This window comes from Cetorhinus maximus, chromosome 17 (genome assembly GCF_964194155.1).
Source record: "Cetorhinus maximus chromosome 17, sCetMax3.hap1.1, whole genome shotgun sequence".
Taxonomy (NCBI): domain Eukaryota; kingdom Metazoa; phylum Chordata; class Chondrichthyes; order Lamniformes; family Cetorhinidae; genus Cetorhinus; species Cetorhinus maximus.
Window position 1 is genome coordinate 61726132 of NC_135895.1, and position 19154 is coordinate 61745285.

Consider the following 19154-nt stretch of genomic DNA (forward strand, 5'->3'; position numbering starts at 1 on the left):
AGTCAAGATTGGAAGAAATTAGGCTGACACAATCGGTCTACCGGGACAGTTGTTTGTGGATTTTGTGGAGGAGGTAGAAGCAGGCTGTCCAGGGTTGGGAGACTGAGGTTGGAAGCTGTGGAGGGAAGGTCTCCAGAGGGGATGAGGTCAGTGACAGTCCTGGAAACAATGGCTTGATGTTTGGTGATAGGGTGATGGTCCAGAGGGAGGTAGGAGGAAGTGTCTGCGAGTTGGTGCTCAGCCTCCGCGAAGTAGAGGTCAGTACGCCAGACAACAACAGCACCACCCTTGTTAGTAGGTTTGATAACAAAGTCAGGGTTTGACCTGAGAGAACGGAGTGCGGCAAGTTCAGAAGGAAACAGGTTAGAGTGGGTGAGAGGAGCAGAGATATTGAGACGGCTGATGTCATGCCGACAGTTCTCAATGTAAAGATCAAGAGCAGGTAAGAGGCCAGAGGGAGGGGTCCAGGTGGAGGGAGAACACTGGAGGCGGGGGAACGGATCTGTTTAACGGGGAGAGGACTCCTGCCCAAAGAAGTGAGCACGGAGATAAAGGCAGCGGAAGAAGAGTTCAGCATCGAGACGAGCCCAGAATTCATTGAGGTGAGGGCGTAAGGGTATGAAACTGAGTCCTTTGCTGAGTGCAGAAGGTTCAGCATCAGAGAGGGGAAGGTCAAAGAGTATGGTGAATACAGGGCAAGAGCTAGGATTAGAAGGCAGGATGGGGTCAGAGGGACGGGAAGGGGTGGAAGGTCCTGGATGGGTGTTGGTATCAATGAGTTGTTGGAGCTTGCGAAGAAGAGAGTGATGGAGACACCTGGCTCGGCAAAGGGAGGAGCACCACCCTCAAGATGAAGTGCCGGTAGGGCCTGCTGCGCACGCAGCTGAAGATCCACAAAGAGCCCTCGATCGTAGGCACTTTGCTAGACCCAGGGTCTATAGACGGCACTTGTCATTCCTGCAGATGACTGAGAACCAGTGTCGCCGAAGACTGTCCATGTCTAGGGAACTGGTCACATATGTCGCCTGCTGCAGGATTTGGCACCAAGGAGACATGGCATCCACTGACCATGGCTGTGAAAGTCACCCCGGCTCTCAATTTTTACACCAGTGGTTCCTTCCAAGGCTTCACAGGTGACCTGTATGGGATCTCACAAGCCTGCACCCACAAGTGTATCCAGGAGATCACTGACATCATCTTCGCGAAGGCACAGAACTTTGTGCATTTCACCCGGGATCAGGAAAGCCAGGAAGCAAGAGCGCTGGGATTTGCCCAGATCTCAGGTTTTCCACAGGTGCAGGGTGCCATAGTCTGCACTCACCGGGCACTTAGATCTCCATGGCAACAGGCTGTTAACTACGTCAACCACAAGCGTTTCCACTCGCTGAATGTTCAGCTGGTGTGCGACCACTGCAAACGCATCCTACGGGTCTGCGCACGATTCCCAGGGACCGTCCACAATTCCTACATCCTTAGCAGGTTTCAGATCCCTGACATCATCCAGGGTCCGGAGAGGCTGCAGGGTTGGCTCCTCGGGGACAAGGGCTACCCATGGAGGACATGGCTGATGATGCCCGTGTGCCATCTCAGATTGCAGCAGAGTGTAGGTACAATGAGGCTCACACTGTGACCCGGACTTTGGTGGAGCAAACTACAGGCAAAATGAGGTTCTGGTGCCTTGACAGATCCGGTGGAGCACAGCAGTACAGTCCACCGAGGGTGTCACACATCATCTTACCTTGCTGCAAGCTCCACAACCTGGTGCTGCAACGGAGGGGGGGAGGACCTGGCTGATGAGGAGATGGAAGAGTTGCACATCTACTCCGATGAGAAGGGCATTGAAGGGGATGATAGTGATGAGGTCTTCACATAGCCTCTGTGAATGTCTGACTCCTGTCTGGCTGAGGGCAGCTCGCTTGTGCTCTGTGATCAGGCTCATATCATGGAGACGCAGCTGACCCTTTGTCAGCCTTCAGCACCTGACCCCTTCAGGAGCACAGTGTCACTGGACACAGATGCTGACAAGATGGGGGGCCAGCCCCACCTTAAAGGTGCTGAGAGCATACAAAGAGAATGAGAGAACTCTGTGACATCTGCCCATGACATTCTGGCAGCAATGACGAGCACCATCGAGTGCAGGCATCACGAATGTGTCTAGTGAGTGTGAGGCCGGACCATCACTTTGGTCTGAAGGTTACACACTGAACAAGGAAGAGGCCTTGGACTGAGACACCTGCCTTTACCTTGTGCAGAAACAGAGGTTTTGCATCTGAGTGATACAAACACTGCTTATCATAACAAGGAGCCATAGACAAGGAGACATTCTTGGGAATTTATTTGCAATCGTGAACATTACGTACGAGTGATTAACACCCATGCACAGGCTGTGCAACTACATCTTCTTAACATTCCTAACCCTGCCGCTAGGTCTTGGTGCTCCATGGACATCCACAGCGGAGGTGGGGGCAGCCTGCTGACTGCTATGCCTTTTCCATGATGACCTCGGCGGGCGTCCTCTAGAGGGCCAAGACCTGGGTGTCCTGCTGTTGGCCAGCTGCACCCTCCTTGGCCTGTTGAGCTAGAGCTGCGGGGGTCACAGGAAGAGGGGATTTGGATCGACCAGACATCCCTTGAGTCACCTAGGTGGATGGCCCCGGGCTGTTGAGCTGCTGGTCCTTCTCCCTATAGGTGGCCGACAGCCTATGGCTGACTCCTTGAAGAGAAGGGGAAGCTGGAGTGAGATAGAGCTGCCCTCTCGTGTTGGCAGTGTTGGTGGCCAACTATGGCGTCAATCATAGAGTTCAGCCCGCGCAGCAGTGCAGGAGTGACGTCCTGGACCAAAGTCTCCATGGCAGCCGCCATCCTGCCAGTGTTGACCTTGAATCGTTGGTATGCCGGTGCTACCATTTCAGACTGAAGGCGGACGGACTCCTCCATCATGCCTTGCAATCTGAGGAATGCAGCGGATTCCCTTCCTGATGTTCCCAAGCTTGCCTTTGCAGGTTCAGCAACTGAGGTATAACCGAGTCCAGAGGCTCCTCATCTGACTCGGGAATCAGCAGATTTCTGGCCTCCAGCGATCCTCCGATGCCGGAAACCTGTAAAGTCCCTGCCACCACCTGCCGTGGATGTGCTCACCAGAGTGTGACCCCGAGGCTACTGTGGAACTAGGTCCCACCGAGGAGTGCTGGTGGAGGGTGTGGGTGAGCACTGTTACAGGTCTTCAGTTAGGGTGTCATCAGATTCTTCTTCTGAGGTGTCTTCAGGGCTGCAGTCGAGGACCTGGCTCGTGGACCCCTTCGGCTGCTTCCCAGATGTGCCTGTGAGAGCAAGGAGAGACATGGCAGGGACTGCGGAACAGAGGAACTTACTCAGAATGGTTGTCTGATGAATGTTGCACTGCTGGACTCTTACATGGTTGAGCACCACCGACCTCACCTTCAGCATAGGAACAGTACAGATTGTCTTGGGTCAGCTGGATGACTCTATTTTCAAAGTCTGTGAGGACCTTGATGTCGGGCATTCCTCCACCAGTCTGCAACCTCTCCCTTTTGTTGTGTGCCAGCTTGCCCTGCATAAACACAGATGGAGAAAGTGTAAGCAGGATGCCTGCAAGGCCAAATGAGAAGGATGGCTGGCATGTGTGGGTGGTGAGTGGTGCCATGGACAGGATGAGGACACAATCCATAAGGCAGATAAAGGTGAATGTGAGAGGGTGAATGGTCCCATGAACTGTGGATGTGTGGTGGGATTGTGATGTGTGAGTTGAGAGTGATGAGAAGAGTGACATACCTTGGCGGAATGGAGGAGATCATTCATCCTTTTTTGCCACTGGATGGCTGTCCTCTTTTGCAGGGCATTGGTGCTGACCACCGCTGCCATTGCCTCCCATGCTGGATTGATGACCTTGCTTGCTGGTCTTCACCCAGAGCGGGGGTAGAGGACTTCACAGCGGGTATTCACTGGATCCAGTAGGTGCTTGAGGGAGGCATCGATAAATTTGAGGGCAGCATGTTGCCTCCCTTTGACAGCCATGACTTTCCAGCGGCTTTCGATCCCTTAAAGGTGTTAGCTCTGTGCAGGGGCGCCCTTTAAATATGATACCAGGATGACTGAAGGCCTGATGTGATGGCAGGACGGGTGAATCAAAGGCCGCCCTGCCAGCGATCCGGCATGTTTCCCATGAATGTATTAGTAATGAGCTGGGTCACACTGGGAATGGGACGTTGTAGTGCAAAAACCCACCATTGTGGCCTGCAGGTAAAACAGATTTTTTTCATGCCTGCTATGTACTTAGTGTAAATCTGGGACAATTCCACCCTATGCCTCAGTATGCTTTTGTGACTCCATGTCATGTTATTGTTTCCCTGTCTTCCTTCATATTTTTTCACTATCTTTGTCCCATCTTCTCTGTTGACCCTTTTCGTTGCTTCTGCTACTCTTGTTCTCCTCACATTCACCTTCTCTTCCTCATATATTTCCCTCTTGCTTCCTCCTTCTGCTTCTCCCTTCCCTTGTTGCTCCCTCATCCAATGTCCTAATCTTTTGTTCTCTCCTTCTCCTTCCCAGTCTCCATTTATAATCGAAATGTTTTCAAAATTAAAGAGAGGGTTTCCTCGTTGTACCACAACTAATAAAGGGCATCACACAGTCCAGGGATGGGGAACTGGTGAAAAGCAGAAAAGTTGTTAGTTCAGGCTTTTATTGTGCATGTCAAAAATGATCTATTTAGCTCAATTCCACACTAAGTAGTGTGCTGAACTGTCTGGGAACTATAAAGTGTTCTCCTCAATCCATAATTGTCAGTTTGGTTTAATGTTAGCACTCTAATTTCTGAGCTAGAAAGCTTGGGTTCAGGATATAAATTGGTAATCTAGGCTGACACACACTGAGGGAATACTGAATTTTTTACATGAAGACCCATGGAGGAAACTTGTGACTCTGAGTAAACCCCAACCTTGAATCGAGGGACAAAAATAATGATTTTTGGAGGAGACATTAATCTAAGGCCATGGTTTCTGTTGCTGATTGATATCCACTAACCAACACTACATGTTAGGTATCAGGTTTGGTTGTTAAGTCCACAACAATGAGATATCCTGTTGGTACTGATTTGAGCACAGGTAAAAAATAGCCATTTAGAGAAGGTTCTGAAGGTTGGCCAGTGCTTGTGGGACTACTGGTATTAAAAGTAGTTGTTGCAAAGATATAAGCTCAGATGGTGACTATACATAACCTATCTCATCTTCAAAACTAAAGAGTTAGCAAAGTTTCTTCCAATTATTATTGGGATATGAATGACAGATTGGACTGAGCAGCCAGTTTGAAGTGCAAAATAGTCTTCACAATGTCAATCATCATGAAATTAATTGTATTAAAATTTACAGGGCTGTGGGAAAATAACAGGGGAAAGTGATCAATTGGTAGTCACACCAAAAAGCTGGCAGAGGTACATGGGCTGAATGGCCTCTTTCTGTACTGTATCATTCTATGATTCATACCGCAACAAGCAATTCGTATTTTCAGAACAAGAGTGAAAAATAGCAACAATAAAAGCAGGAAATCAAATTCCCTAAAGTACTTTGAAAATCCTATTTTCTTGCATCACTACAGAAAGAAAAACATTGCCTTTCACAACCACCAGATAATACAATTATTTTACTTGTTCAAAGCTTTAATTGGTTCGTCTCTCTTTCTGCCAACACATTGTTAAAAATCCAAAATAATTAAGGTTATTGTGTGAATCTGTCCTCTCCATAAGTATTCCCCCTTTCTTGTCTATAGCTGTTTAATCATTCCAATGTAGAGTTTTAAGGTCCTGGCTGCCCTCCAGGACTTGCCCAAGTGGCAGGCTCTGTGACTGGGGAAGATATCAGTCAAGCTTGATCCAATCCTCAGTTAAATGTTCCACATTTTCTAGCAGAAGTCACTCAACATTATTCTGACAGATATTCTGTCAATGTGACTGCTGTCGTATGATATAGTTACAAAGGCGTCAATGTCTCAGAATGCAAAAAAAAATCAATAATAACGTCACATATTTAAAGTCAGTGAGTCTTGTATGTGCCTGTCTGGGAGTGATTAACCTGTTATGTGGCTCATTTGGCTTCTAGTCTTGGTATGACTCAGCAGAGCAGGAGATGCCCCTGTGCAACCCATCCGTTGAGCACTTTAAATCACCTTTAAGAAAAATGTATTACTGCTTACAATGGGATTTCACGGATGGGTTTTGCCTCTAATGCAGGGTCGAAGCTCGGTCCTTTGGAGGAAATTGCAATGAAACGACACAACACTGGCACACATTATCGCTGACCTTCCGTGAGAAAAACATGTTTTTTTTTGGTGCACGAAAAAAAATACCCTTTTAGAAATTTGACAGCAATGTTTGCCAATTAAGAGCAAAAAAGTCACAAAGCAAGTTATTTATCACAAGCAATATCAAAAATAAATGAAGAGCGGGCTGACTTTAAATGTACTGCGTTATGATCTCTTTCTGCACGCTGGGGAGTTGGAGAGGGACCCGGAAGTTTTTTATATATCACATGGCTGAGAGATTTAATATAAACACAAAAATGGCGGCAGTCACATTGGGAGAGTGTGTTTGCTGCGTCATAAAATAATATGTATGTAAACAAAGATAGGAGAGAGAAGAAAAAGGGCACACGAAAGAGAGAAAGAGCGAGCAGGAGGGAAGCGAGCGATCCGGGAGCAGCCGAGACCATATGGCTGCGACTGAGACAGGGGGCGACTCCAGGGTGGGGGCTCATTGTGTCTAGACTCCTGTGTTCAGCAAGTCTGTACCTGTCTTCGTCAATTGTATGGATGGATTCGGGGAGAAGTTTACCAGTTTTTATTTTATAAATATACATGCATGTACAAATTAAAATGCAGTAAATTATACTTAACGCAGGCCTCCTGGTGTTGGAAGAGTCAGTGCTAAAATGACGAATTAAATTAGGGCAAAACTGGCAATATTTCAATGTACGATGTCAATTTCTAGAAGCTGGTGGAATCTTTAAATTTCTTGGTGGCAGTTTCAGCTGGGTTTCACGTGGGTTTTATTTTTTAAGCGTGATTTGAATGTATTTTTCCTAAAAATCAATATTGTGTAGGTTTTTTTGCATTATTATGTAGGCTTTCAATAGGGTGCAGCTTTTTTAAAATTTAATTTTTCCAGATTTGCGTTTTTTTTTTGGAGATTGCTGCTGGCTCGAAAGACTGGAAACAGCGCCCAGATCCAACTTGTTTACAGCGAGCGAGGGTCGTGCTTGGAGAGAAAAGGTGGAACAGCGAATCTGATTCTGATAGATCCCTGGGAAAACCAGCTCTTCTCCTCCCCCCGTAAAAGGGTAATGTGCCTACAAGTAAAAAAAATTCTGTCAGACCTTGTTGCTTATTCGAAGGAATCTTGAGCTACCACTATATCTGCATGGAAATGAATCTGTTCATAAAATGATTGAATTCTTTCAAATTCTTTAGATTTCATTTGTGATGTTCGGCTTCTAATTATTATTGATAAACTGAAGAGAGGGACCCTGGCAGATGTAGAAAACATATGTCGCCACCCAGACATGGATTTGTTTACACTGTCTCTGCATTTTATGCTTTGAAAGTTTGTATGTAATGTTAGTGTAAGGTAAGGTGCCTTTCATATTATTTGTACCAAAATACATTTTATTTTTTTAAATTGTAAAGCTATTAACTTAAACAACAACGACTTGCATTTCTGTAGAAAGTTTACCTTAATAAACCATCCCAAGGCGATTCGCAGGACATGAGCAAGCAAAATGCTGGCAATGAGCCATATAAGGAGATATTAGGAGAGATGACCAAAAGCCTGATCAAAGAGGTAGGTTTTTAGAAGCATCTTAAAGTAGGGGAGAGGTTTGGGGAGGTAATTCCACAGCTTTTGGCCTTGGCAACTGAAAGCATGGCTGCCAGTGGTGGAATGATTAAATTCAGAGATGCCCCAGCAGGTAGTATTGGAGGAATGCAGAGATCTCAGAATGATATAGGGGTGGGGAGGTCCAGATCCAACTTGTTTACAGTGAACAAGGGTCGTGCTTGGAAATATCTGAAAACAAGGATGAGAATTTTAAAATTGAGCATGGAACTGGAAGGTAAGGAGGTCAGCAAGCATGAGTGATGGGTGAACGGGACTCGGTATGAGTTAGGACACAGGCTGTCGTGTTTTGGGTGAGCTCTATAGAAGCTGGAAGACAGGCCAGTCGAGAGAGGGTTGGATGAGCGTTTCAGCAGCAGATGAGCTGAGGTAGGGGTGGAGTTGGGTGTAGATACAGAGGTGGGCGTTGTAATGGAGTGGAAGCTCATCTCGGGGTCAGATATTACACAGGGGTTGTGGACAGTCTGCTTCAGCTTAAGACGGTAATATTGAAAAGAAGCGTACCTAGCCTCGTAGCAATTCTTCATCCAACATATATATATTTCCTTAATAAACTGTTGAATTCTAATCAACAACATTGACTTGCATTTATATGTTAAAGTAGATAAACATTACAGGGCATAAACATTAGAGAGGCATAATCAGACAAAGATGGATGCCAATACAAATATGATATTAGGAGGAGTGACCAAAAGCTTGATCAGAAAGGGAGACTTTCAGGAGTACCCTGGTGGAAGAGGGGAAAATGGAGAGGCAGAAGTGTCTAGAGAGGGAATTCAATAGCTTAAAACGGCTGAAGGCACTGGTGTTGGTGGAGGGGTAAAGGAAATAATGATCCACAGAAACCCTCAGAGGAACAGAGTTCAGGAAATGGTTGTAAGTCTGGAAGAGGTTACAGTGATAGTGAGAGGCAAAGCTGTAAACGAATTTAAACATGTGGATGAACATTTTTACAACTTGAGGTTTCAGAACCAGGAACCATTCTGTGTAGGTCAGCATAGCCAGGGGTGCTGAGTGGAGATGGGAGATAGGAAGCGGAGTTTTGAATGAGCTGATGTTCACTCAGGGTGGAGAATGGGAGACCAGGCATTACATTTTTTTCAATATGAAATTGAGAAACTTTGGTAAGGGGTCAAGACACAGGTTGAAAAGAGTGTAATAAAAGAATAATAGAGAAGCCAGTAAACTACTACTTTCCTGACATTCTTTATTCTTTCATGGGATGTGAGTGTCGCTGGCTAGGCCAGCATTTATTGCCCATCCCTAATTTCCCTTGAGAAGGTGGCAGCTGCAGCATTAAACTGCTGCAGTCCATGTGATGTAGGTACACCCACAGTGCTGTTAGAGTGGGAGTTCCAGGATTTTGAACCAGTGACAGTGAAGGAATGGTGATACAGTTCCAAGTCAGTGTGGTGCGTAGCTTGGAGGGGAACTTGCAGGAGCTGGTGGTCCCATATGTCTGCTGCCCTTGTCCATCTAGGTCTTGGGTTTGGAAGGTGCTGTTGAAGGAGCTGTGTTGAGTTGCTGCAATGCCTATTGTATATAGTGCACACTGTTGCCATTGTTCACCTTGGTGGGGAGAAGTTGGTGGATGGGGTGCTGATCAAGCCGGCTGCTATTTCCTGGATAGTGTTCATTTTTGTGAGTATTGTTGGAGCTGCACTCATCTAGGCGAGTGGAGAGTATTCCATCACACTCCTGACTTGTGTCTTGTAGATCATGGACAAGCTTTTGCATGTCAGTATGTGAGTTACTCACCTCTGACCTGCTCTTGTAGCCACAACATTTATATGACTGGTCCAGTTCAGTTCCTGGTCAATGATAACCCCCCCCAGGATATTGATAGTGCGGGATTCAGTAATGGTAATGCCATTGAATGTCAAGGGATGATGGTTAGATTTCCACTTGTTGGAGATGGTCATTGCCTGGCATTTGTGTGGCATGAATATTACTCGTCACATATCAGCCCAAGCCTAAATGTTGTCCAGGTCTTGCCACATATTACTACAGCCTATGGGCTAGATATGGCCCACAATTGTGCGGTACGGCTATCAGCTCCTCTCTATATCCTCAACACAGCTCCTGACTCCAACCTCCTTACAGCTGATACAATGTTTAATTGTTGGAGCTAGAGGAGATAAGACACAGATTGTGGCTGAGGGAGGAATGATGTGTATGCTACACTAGGGAAGGTCAGTGAAATTTAGAAGGTTGGGAGGACGTGGAGAATATCAGCATGAAATGGGAGTTGAAAGTAAATAGTTCGGGCATGGAATTTAGCAGGTGAGAAAGATGCTGCCTTAAACTGAGAGTCGAGGGAGAAGGAATTTGACAGAAGCAGAGGAAGACTAAGAAATCTAGGGCCATCCTCATAAAAAATTGCCCTGTGTTTTTAGGATAATAGAAGATAACTTTGTGTAGACTAACCTATGACCTCATGGTAAGCATTTGAGTGGCCTGTGAAGAGAAAAGGTTTGGATACATCTGCTGCAGATTTTAGGGGGAATGGAAGACTTACAGGGCATAAGGAGCTTTTCACATGATTGAGGTACTTGGAAAAACTGGGTTTGATCAGAGACTTTGTAATAAGTTTTGATTTAATAACGACTCAAGGGGAAGGACATGTGGGTTTGCATGTTTGGATCTTGGGAAGGTAAAGGAAAATTCAGAGGAGCATAGTGTATTGATTACATGGGTGAGTAGGATTGTTGGGTAGAGTTTGGAATACGAACAATAAGTAATCAAAATAATATTGTGTTCTATCTAGGGGTGCAGGAGACGTGTTGGAGAACCCTCCCAGATCTGGGAATAATATTGAAGTCTTTGCATGTAAAAATACTTCTGGTCCTCAGAGGGTTAAACAAATACCGTAAGTACTATTTGTGGTTTGTATTAAACGTTGTGGCTACATTGATTTTGTTGTTGCATAATTGAGAAGCATTACAACTTGGATGCTGCATTTAGTTTTAATGGTGAAGATTTTTAAAATTATTGTTTTAAATATATTTGACTCGGCTCAATCTCTTGTCCAGGTTGAGTTAACTGATCTCAGCTGAAGTGACATCAGAGCCCCTGGGTCAAAAGGGGGAAAATTAGCCGGAATCCATGCTCTTGATCACTGTCCAGTGTCACAACTGGATTTTGGGCTCAGCTGTGATGTCTCTGTGGTTAAGTAGCCTGTCGGCTCTCGCTGTTTAGGCTCTCGCATGAGGTTTGGTCACTTGGCCAAAGTGCTGGAGTTCAGCTAACACCGACAGAATTGTGATCCTGTGTGACAGTCGGCACCTTTAACAGAGAAATGGAGGGGGTGGGGGTGGAGTGGCCTGGGCTGGTGCAAAGTAGGGAGCTGATGATCTGCAGAAATGTTCTAATTTGCTTATCAACTGTACTGACTTGTAAATTCTTAATGTTTCCATTGTGCTTTTGTCACAGCCATCTGGTTTGTACAACATCAATGACTGTAGGCACTTTTATCGTTAAATATTGACTGCATCTATCTGCCATATTTGTTTTGACTCTGAAGCCCAAGTATAAACACTGCATTTCTCTGGCTGACTTACTTAAAACTGACTGAGAAATAGTTAGCTTTTGAGGCCTGTGACTTTTCATCATGAAAGGTCATCGACCTGTTGTCTTAACCCTGTTTTTCTCTGGCTGACTTACTTAAATCTGACTGAGAAATAGTTAGCTTTTGAGGCCTGTGACTTTTCATCATGAAAGGTCATCGACCTGTTGTCTTAAGCCTGTTTCTCTCTATGCATGCTGCCTGACCTGCTGAGTATTTCCAGCTTTTTCCGTTTTTATCCAGCCAGCTGAAAGCTGACTACAGTTACAGTTTGCAGTAATGGGTTTTTAGTGTTTCCCCCCACCCTCTCTTTACCTCATGTGCATTCTTCCATAGTTAAGGCACTAGTTTTTTACTTACAGATCTCTTAGTTGTGAGATTTTTCAAGTTTACTGTATAATATCAAAATGTGAAAATTAAAAGGTCAATTACAGCTTCATAGAGTCTGATTTGATTTGAATCTAAGCCAAGCATAATTTATATCACTGCTTTCAGATTTACCTCTTTGCATGTTTTCCACTATTTTCAGCTTGGAAGTTTCCTGCATTATAAGCCTTTATCCTTCATCTTGATTTACAATAAATTGATTAAAGATAAAAAGATTAATATTTATATTCATGAGTTTTTAGGTTTATTGTATGTTTATTTTCGGTGGTAAGTAACCCTTAATGCCCCATACGTTAAAATTATGAATAGGTTAAACAGGATAGATATGGACAGAATGTTTCTACTTCTGGGAGAATCCAAAACTGGGGCCCATTTAAAATATAAGATATTTACTGATAAATCCAATAGGGAAATGAGTAAAAGGAAAGAAAGATGTGCATTTATATTGCACCTTTCAAGACCACCAACCATCTCGATGCACTTGCAACCAATGAAGTACTTTTGAAGTATAGTCACTGTTGTCATGTAGGAAACGTGGCAGCTAATTGTACTCTGCAATGTGATAATGAGCAAATATTCTGTTTCTCTGAAGTTGTTCAAGGGATAAGTATTGGCCAGGGCACCCGCGATAACTCCCTTGCTCTTCTTTGAAATAGTGCCATGGTATCATTTACGACTACAGGAGCAGGAAGTTGGGGGCCTTGGTTGACGCAGCAATACCCAAACTATTTCCAATGTGACCCTATTTTAACACTTGAAAATTAAATGACCCCAGGTTCCAGTAAAAACAAAACGGCAATAAAGCAGCACTCTAACTTTCAGTATATAATTATATGTGTATTCTAGATCAACATCTAATAATAGATCACATAAATATAAAAATCTGTGTTTTAAAACACTTCGTAAAAATGTTATTATTTATGAAGTCATAGGCTTTAGCCAAGTCCTCCATATTCCTAGTGACAGAAGACTTAGTGAAGCCCCTCTTCTTCACCCCCCCGACCTCCGCAGACACATTGTAATCAGCCCCTCTCCCCCGCCACACACATGTGCGCACACATGCCCCTCTTCCCAACACCTCTTCCCTACAAAGATAGACACACCAGTCCCCCCTCCCACTCACTCACTCAACAGCCCCTCTTCCTAATTCCCCTCACTTCCACTCGCACACTTATAGCCCCTCTTGCCAACCCCCTCCTCCACTCACTCACCAGCCCTTCTGCCCCCTGCTGCCCCCCCCCCCCCCCCCCCGGCCCCTCCAGGCTTCTGGTATCTGTGAAGCGGAGTTGCTACCCTGGGGTAAACAGCCTTTACAACAGGCAGATAGGAACAGAAACATAGTCAAGTTTGAAGGCACCACTCACCTTCCTGGATCAGCCACACAACCTCCCAGATTTTCCTGTATTCAGGCAGCGATTGAGTTACACTTGCCAGCCTCCAGCTGCACCAGTTAGCACACAAACATCTGGGGACCACTTGAACTCACCGCTAGAAGTGTTTTCTGAAGTCAGAGAACACTTGGGCTCACCGGCTGCCTATGCTGTTTGGCAGAAATGATCCAGTGTGTCCATGGCTGTCCCATCAGTGCCTCCATACTGGCCGACTTCTCTCCACAGTCACCATTGCTGCCTCAGAGGAGGGGAGAACTGCTCGCAATCCCAAATGTAACCTCTGTGACCCCATTGGGGCTTGTGACCCACAGTTTGTGAACCACTGGTTTAACACCTCATCCAAAAGATGGCACTTCTGACAATTCTGCACTCCCTCAGTACTACACTGGAGTATTGGTCTTGATTTTTGCACTTAAGCCTTAGGGTAGGGCTTGAAATTGGAACCTTGTCACTCAGAGGTACGTGTGCTACCAACTGAGTCATGGTTGATGCATGAGAAATGTCTTTACCCGTTAGAGAATGGTAAAAATATGGAACTCACTACTACAGGAAGTGGTTGAGACAGATCACTTAGATGTTTTCAAAAGGAAACTAGACAAGTACGTGAGAATAAAGTAAAAACAGACATGGTGTCAGACTGATGCGAGGCAGTTGGAGAAGCATGTGGAGTATTAGTTGGATTGAATGACCTGATTCTGTGCTTTATATTCTATGTAATTCTGCGCTGTAGTTGGACATCTATCTGCATTTTTGTTCCTTCAGATGGTGGGATCAGTGGTCATGCTGCTATGGGCAAGTGCTGAGTGGTGGAAAGGAATGCAAGACTTCACATTGTTCTGCCTCACTTGGGTTAATGGGTGCCTTTTAAAATGGCATCAGCAGAGGTTGAGGAGCAAGTTTTTTGTCTGCGCATCCCTTGACTATTGATGTTAATCGGATAACCAAGAAAGGGGCACTGTTCATGTTAGCAACAAATGGAGTAAGCCTGAGAGTCCTTAACATTGATTCTAGCTCCCATGATGTTTCATGGCATCAAATATGGGCAGGCAAACATTCTGATAATTGATTGCCACCTACTAGCCCCCTCCAGCTGATGAATCAGTACTCCTCCAGGTCGAACACCACTTGAAAGAAGCACTAAAGGTGGCAAGAGTACAGGGTGTACTTTGGGTGGGGACTTCAATGCCCATCGCCAAAAGTGGCTCAACGATACTCGCTGAGTCCTGAAAAAGAGAGCTGGCAGACAGGGCTTGCCTCAGGTGTTGAGAGGGTCAACCCAGGGGGACGGGGAAAAACTATCTGCCCTCGTCCTCACCAATCTACCTGTTGCAGATGCATCTGTCCATGGCCATATTGGTAGGAGTGACCACAGCACTGTTCTTGTGGGGACGAACTCCCGTCTTTACCCTGGGAACACCCTCCATTGTGTTGTCTGCCATTACCACCTGCTAAATGCATAGATTCAGCACAGGTCTAGCAGCTCAAAATTGGGCCTCCATGAGGCACTGTGGGCCATCAGCAACAACAGAACTGTATTCAACCGCAATCTGTAACCTCATGGCCCAGTATAGCCTACGCTCGACCATAACCAGGATTGGTCCCCTGGCTTGATGGTGAAAAGAGAATTGTAGAGAGCATACTAGGAGTGGCAACAGAGGTGCCAATCTGGTGAAGCTACACCTCAGGAATATGTGCATGTTATAAAGCGATGGCAGCATGTGATTGATAGAGCTACATGACCCCACAACCAATGGATCAGATTAAAGCTCTGCAGTTCTTCTGCATCGATTCGTGAACAGCCCCATCCTCAATGATGGAAGAGCCCAGCACGTCAGTGCAAAAGATAAGGCTGAAGCATTTGCAACCATCTTCAGTCAAAAGTGCCAAGTGAATGATCCATCTCAGCCTCCTCCTTAGGTCCCCAGCATCACAGATGCCAGTCTTCAGTCAATTTGATTTATTCTGCGTAATATCAAGTCATGGCTGAGAGCACTGGATATGGCAGAGGCTGTGGGCTCCAACAAGACCCTGGCTGTAGTGCTGAAGATTTGTGCTCTAGAACTAGTCGCGCCCTTAGCCAAGCAGTTCCAGTCAGGTTACAACACTTACATCTTCCCTACAATGTGGAAAATTGCCCAGGTATGTCCTGTCCACAAAAAGCAAGACAAATCCAACCCAGCCAATTACCATCTTCCACCTCCCCTACCCCACAATAAATCTATTCTTGATATTAACAAGGTGAAGAGATGTATTGTCAACATGCTATCAAGCAGCATTTACTCATCAATACTCGGATGGCGTTTCGACACTCAGTGCCAAACTTCATTACAGTCTTAGTCCAAGCACGGACGAAAGAGTTGAATTCCAAAGGAGAGATGAGGTGAGAGTGACTGCCATTGACATCAAAGCTGCATTTGACCGATGTGGTATCTAGGAGCCCTAGTAAAAACTGAAATCACTGGGAATTGAAGAAAACTCTCCATTGGCTAGATTCGTGTGCAGTACAAAGGAAGATGGTCATGGTCATTGGACATCAGTATCTCAGCACCAGGCCTTTGCTGCAGGAGTTCCTCAGGGTTTTGTTCAAGGCCCAACTATCTTCATCTGCTTCTTCAATGACCCCCCTCCATCAAAAGGTCAGAAGTGGGGATATTCACTGACTGCACAATGTTTGCTTCCATTTGCAATTTCTCAGGTAATAAAGCATTTGTGTCCGCATGTAGCAAGACCTGGGCAACATTCGGGCTTGGGCGGTGTGCACCATCTACAAGATGCACAACAGCAACTCACCAAGGCTTCTTTAATGGCACCTCCCAAATGCACGACTCCTACTATCTTGCAGGACAAGGGCAAGCAGATGCATGGGAACACCATCATCTGTAAGTTCCTCTCCAAGTCACACACCAACCTCATCCTGACTTGGAACTATTCCTTCACTGTTACTGGGTTAAGTTCTTGGAGCTCACTTCCTAACTGCACTGTGGATTTACCTGCATAGATGGGCTGTAGCAGTTCAAGAGGTAGCTTACTTCCACCTTCTCAACAGCAATTAGGGATGGGCAACAAATGCTGGCCTAGCCAGTGGTGCCTATATCCCATGAATGAATAAAAAGAAAGAGTTAGTCTGCTCTTGTTGTTTTCCTTTTAGTTGGTCTCCCTTCCTTATATCATTTGTAGTCAATAAATTGCACAGACAATCTGCTGCTGGGCCTTTGCATCCTTCTGTAAGAGCATAAGGTTCTGAGGGTGAACTTCTTTTCCAATTTTCCTTGAATCTGGAAATTGCTTCCACTTATGTCTCGCTTTCCCCATAATGAGTTCAGATCAAGAATTCTGTGGTGTGGGAGGTATACTGGGTGTGAATGTTGGTGCAAAATGCCGGACTGCTGGTTTTATTTTTCTTGGGATTTCATTCTTCTCTCCCCCTCCTCTGTTTGCCTCACCCAAAGATTTTGCCTCCTTTTCTTGGACAGGCACTTGGTGTTCAGCAATAATATCCTTGAGTGCCATTACTTATTTGTGGCATTGATCTCGGAGTTTTGACATGCCATTTAACTGTGGGAGGTCTCATAACTAAACTCAATGCTTGTCTCCTTTTTTCTCACACAAGCACACTTCCAGATGGTTTGCTGGAATCCTTGACTCAGGCACCATCAGCTTTCTGATGCCTCACCCAAATGACCACCCTTCATTTGTGACTGCGTATTCCAGGCAATTTGACTGCTGGGGAGGAGTTGTAGCCAAGTCCAATAAGAGTACTAACTAATACTAATAAAGGGCAGAAACCCTGGTTGATTTTAGTTTTCCCCCTCCCTTGTCCTGGACCTGAGGCTGTCAATGATAGGTTTTAAGACGTTGCAGATGAAATTACATAATACAGACAGAATGTCACTCCACAGAAGGAAAACAAGTCCAGCTGTCTGACTAACATGATGCCTGCAGACTTCGCTTAAGTCTTTTTGCAACAGAGCCAAATATACAGTTGGTTTTTACATCAATTGTATCAAGTCATAAGACTTGGATGGAAAATTCAATTAACTACTATTACTGAGTGCTGGAGAAGGAATATATTTGCACAAATTCATGTCCAGTGAATAGTATGTAGTATTTTTCAATTTATTTCAAATAAGTTGTGCCAAAGCCTTGAGGGTTTTAAAAATTGAATTGAAGCTGATGGTTTTCTATTTCCGGATCCCACTGAGAACATTTTGTGGTTCCTCTTATTTGGGACTGTTGAATTAACTAAATTATAGATTAAATACTTTCAAAAGAAAGTTGTTGGAAATCTGAGCTACATCGTAAACTATCCAAAGTTACTGGTTATCAAAGAATGTTGGAATGCAATAGCACGTAAACATTAGGTCCATCTCGTCTGTACTGGTGTTCTTTCCTGCAAAAGCCAACTAGTCTTTCTCTTTCCAAAACCTATTAGGTCCCGTTTTTCCACAATGTACTTCACCTGCCATCCATCTGCCCATCCTGCTGGCCTATCTGTGCCTTGCAGCAGCCTTTCAATATTTGCCTTCCTCCCTAATTCAGCGATATCAGGAAATTCCAATATTGTTCCATCAATTCTGAATTATTTTATTTATAAATTAATAAAACCCCCAAACTCGACTCCTGTGGAGCACCATTCACCATGCCTTTCTGTCCTGAAAAACTTCCTTTCTACTTCTGTCCTTTGATTTCTGGTCTTGAACATCCCTCTCTATTCATTTGTTTACATTCCCCTTAAGTTCATGTATTTACCATATGTTTCTCTTGAGATACATTATTAAATACTTTTTTGAAAATTGATACAAATCGTAGTCACTATATTTACTTTGTATATTCACAAAGAATCCTATGCAGTTGATAAAGAATAACCTACCCTTTAGAAATCTATGCTGACTGGTCCTCATAGTTCAAGTTTCTCCAACTATTTAGTAATTTTGTCCTGTTGTAGACTTTAATTTAATAGTTTACCAACTACTGAAGTAAAAGTAACTGTCTCCTCTCTTGAAGAAAGGAATGTCATTTATCATCTTCTAGTGTTGTAGTCCAATTTTTTAGTCAATGGAATTTCAGAAAATATAATTACAGCCTCAGTTTACATCCAGGGAAGGTAGCTGAAAAACAATCAGGTTCTGGTGATGTGTCACCCTCAAAGTTCAGTAACTTCTTTACTATAGTCACTCTTTTTCCACTAATTATTTTCCATCTGTATTTAATGGTTCTGTAATCTCGACATCTAACCCCTCTGTGAAAACTGAGATGAAGTACTTACAATTTTTCTGCCAATGACATGACATGTGCTTCCTTCATTTCTAATTGGTCCTAATCTTACTTTTAAACATGTTTTAAATTAGCATCTAGAAACTAGTTTTTATATTTTTTTTCATCACTCTTAACCTTTCTATTTTTCTATGTATATAGTCTTTTTTATATTTGCCCTGACTTTCTCATTATTATGCAGTTTCAAATTTGAGTTAGTCTTTCTGTTCATCCTTGAAACCCCAGCCTTCAATAATACGCCCTTTTTGTCTTTCTGAATGTACTTACACTCTTTCCATTTTCTGTTTAAATATTTCTAATTTCAGATCTTTGGTTCAGTTTTCCATTTTTCCTTCATTTTATCATGTGATAATTTGTTTTTTCCAGTCAAGTACCCTTGGCTATGACTTTCCCCCCCCATTATTCCATTCTTGTAGTGAGCCTAATATTATTATGGTAGCTGTTTCCCAGATCTTTGATTTTTGACATCCACTTGCTCCTCATGACTTTTAGCAGTGCTAGTGGGAGCTTTCTGCTCTGTACAAATTGTCTGCCACATTTCCTACATTATAACAGCAATTATGCTTCAAAAGTACTTCCTTGGCTCTGAAGTGTTTTTGAGATGTCGTGAAAAATATTATATAAATGAAGATTC

At 44.3% G+C, this 19154-nt stretch overlaps 1 protein-coding gene across 1 annotated transcript in view; it reads left to right on the forward strand.

Moving 5' to 3' along the window:
* The first annotated feature begins 7168 nt into the window (after positions 1–7168).
* The window catches only part of jak1 (Janus kinase 1), a 177723-nt gene continuing 165737 nt past the window's right edge, over positions 7169–19154 (forward strand). The window contains exons 1-2 of the mRNA XM_078561303.1: positions 7169–7349; positions 10671–10772. The gene's annotated coding sequence lies outside the window, so the exon portion shown is untranslated. The remainder of the gene's footprint in view (positions 7350–10670; positions 10773–19154) is intronic.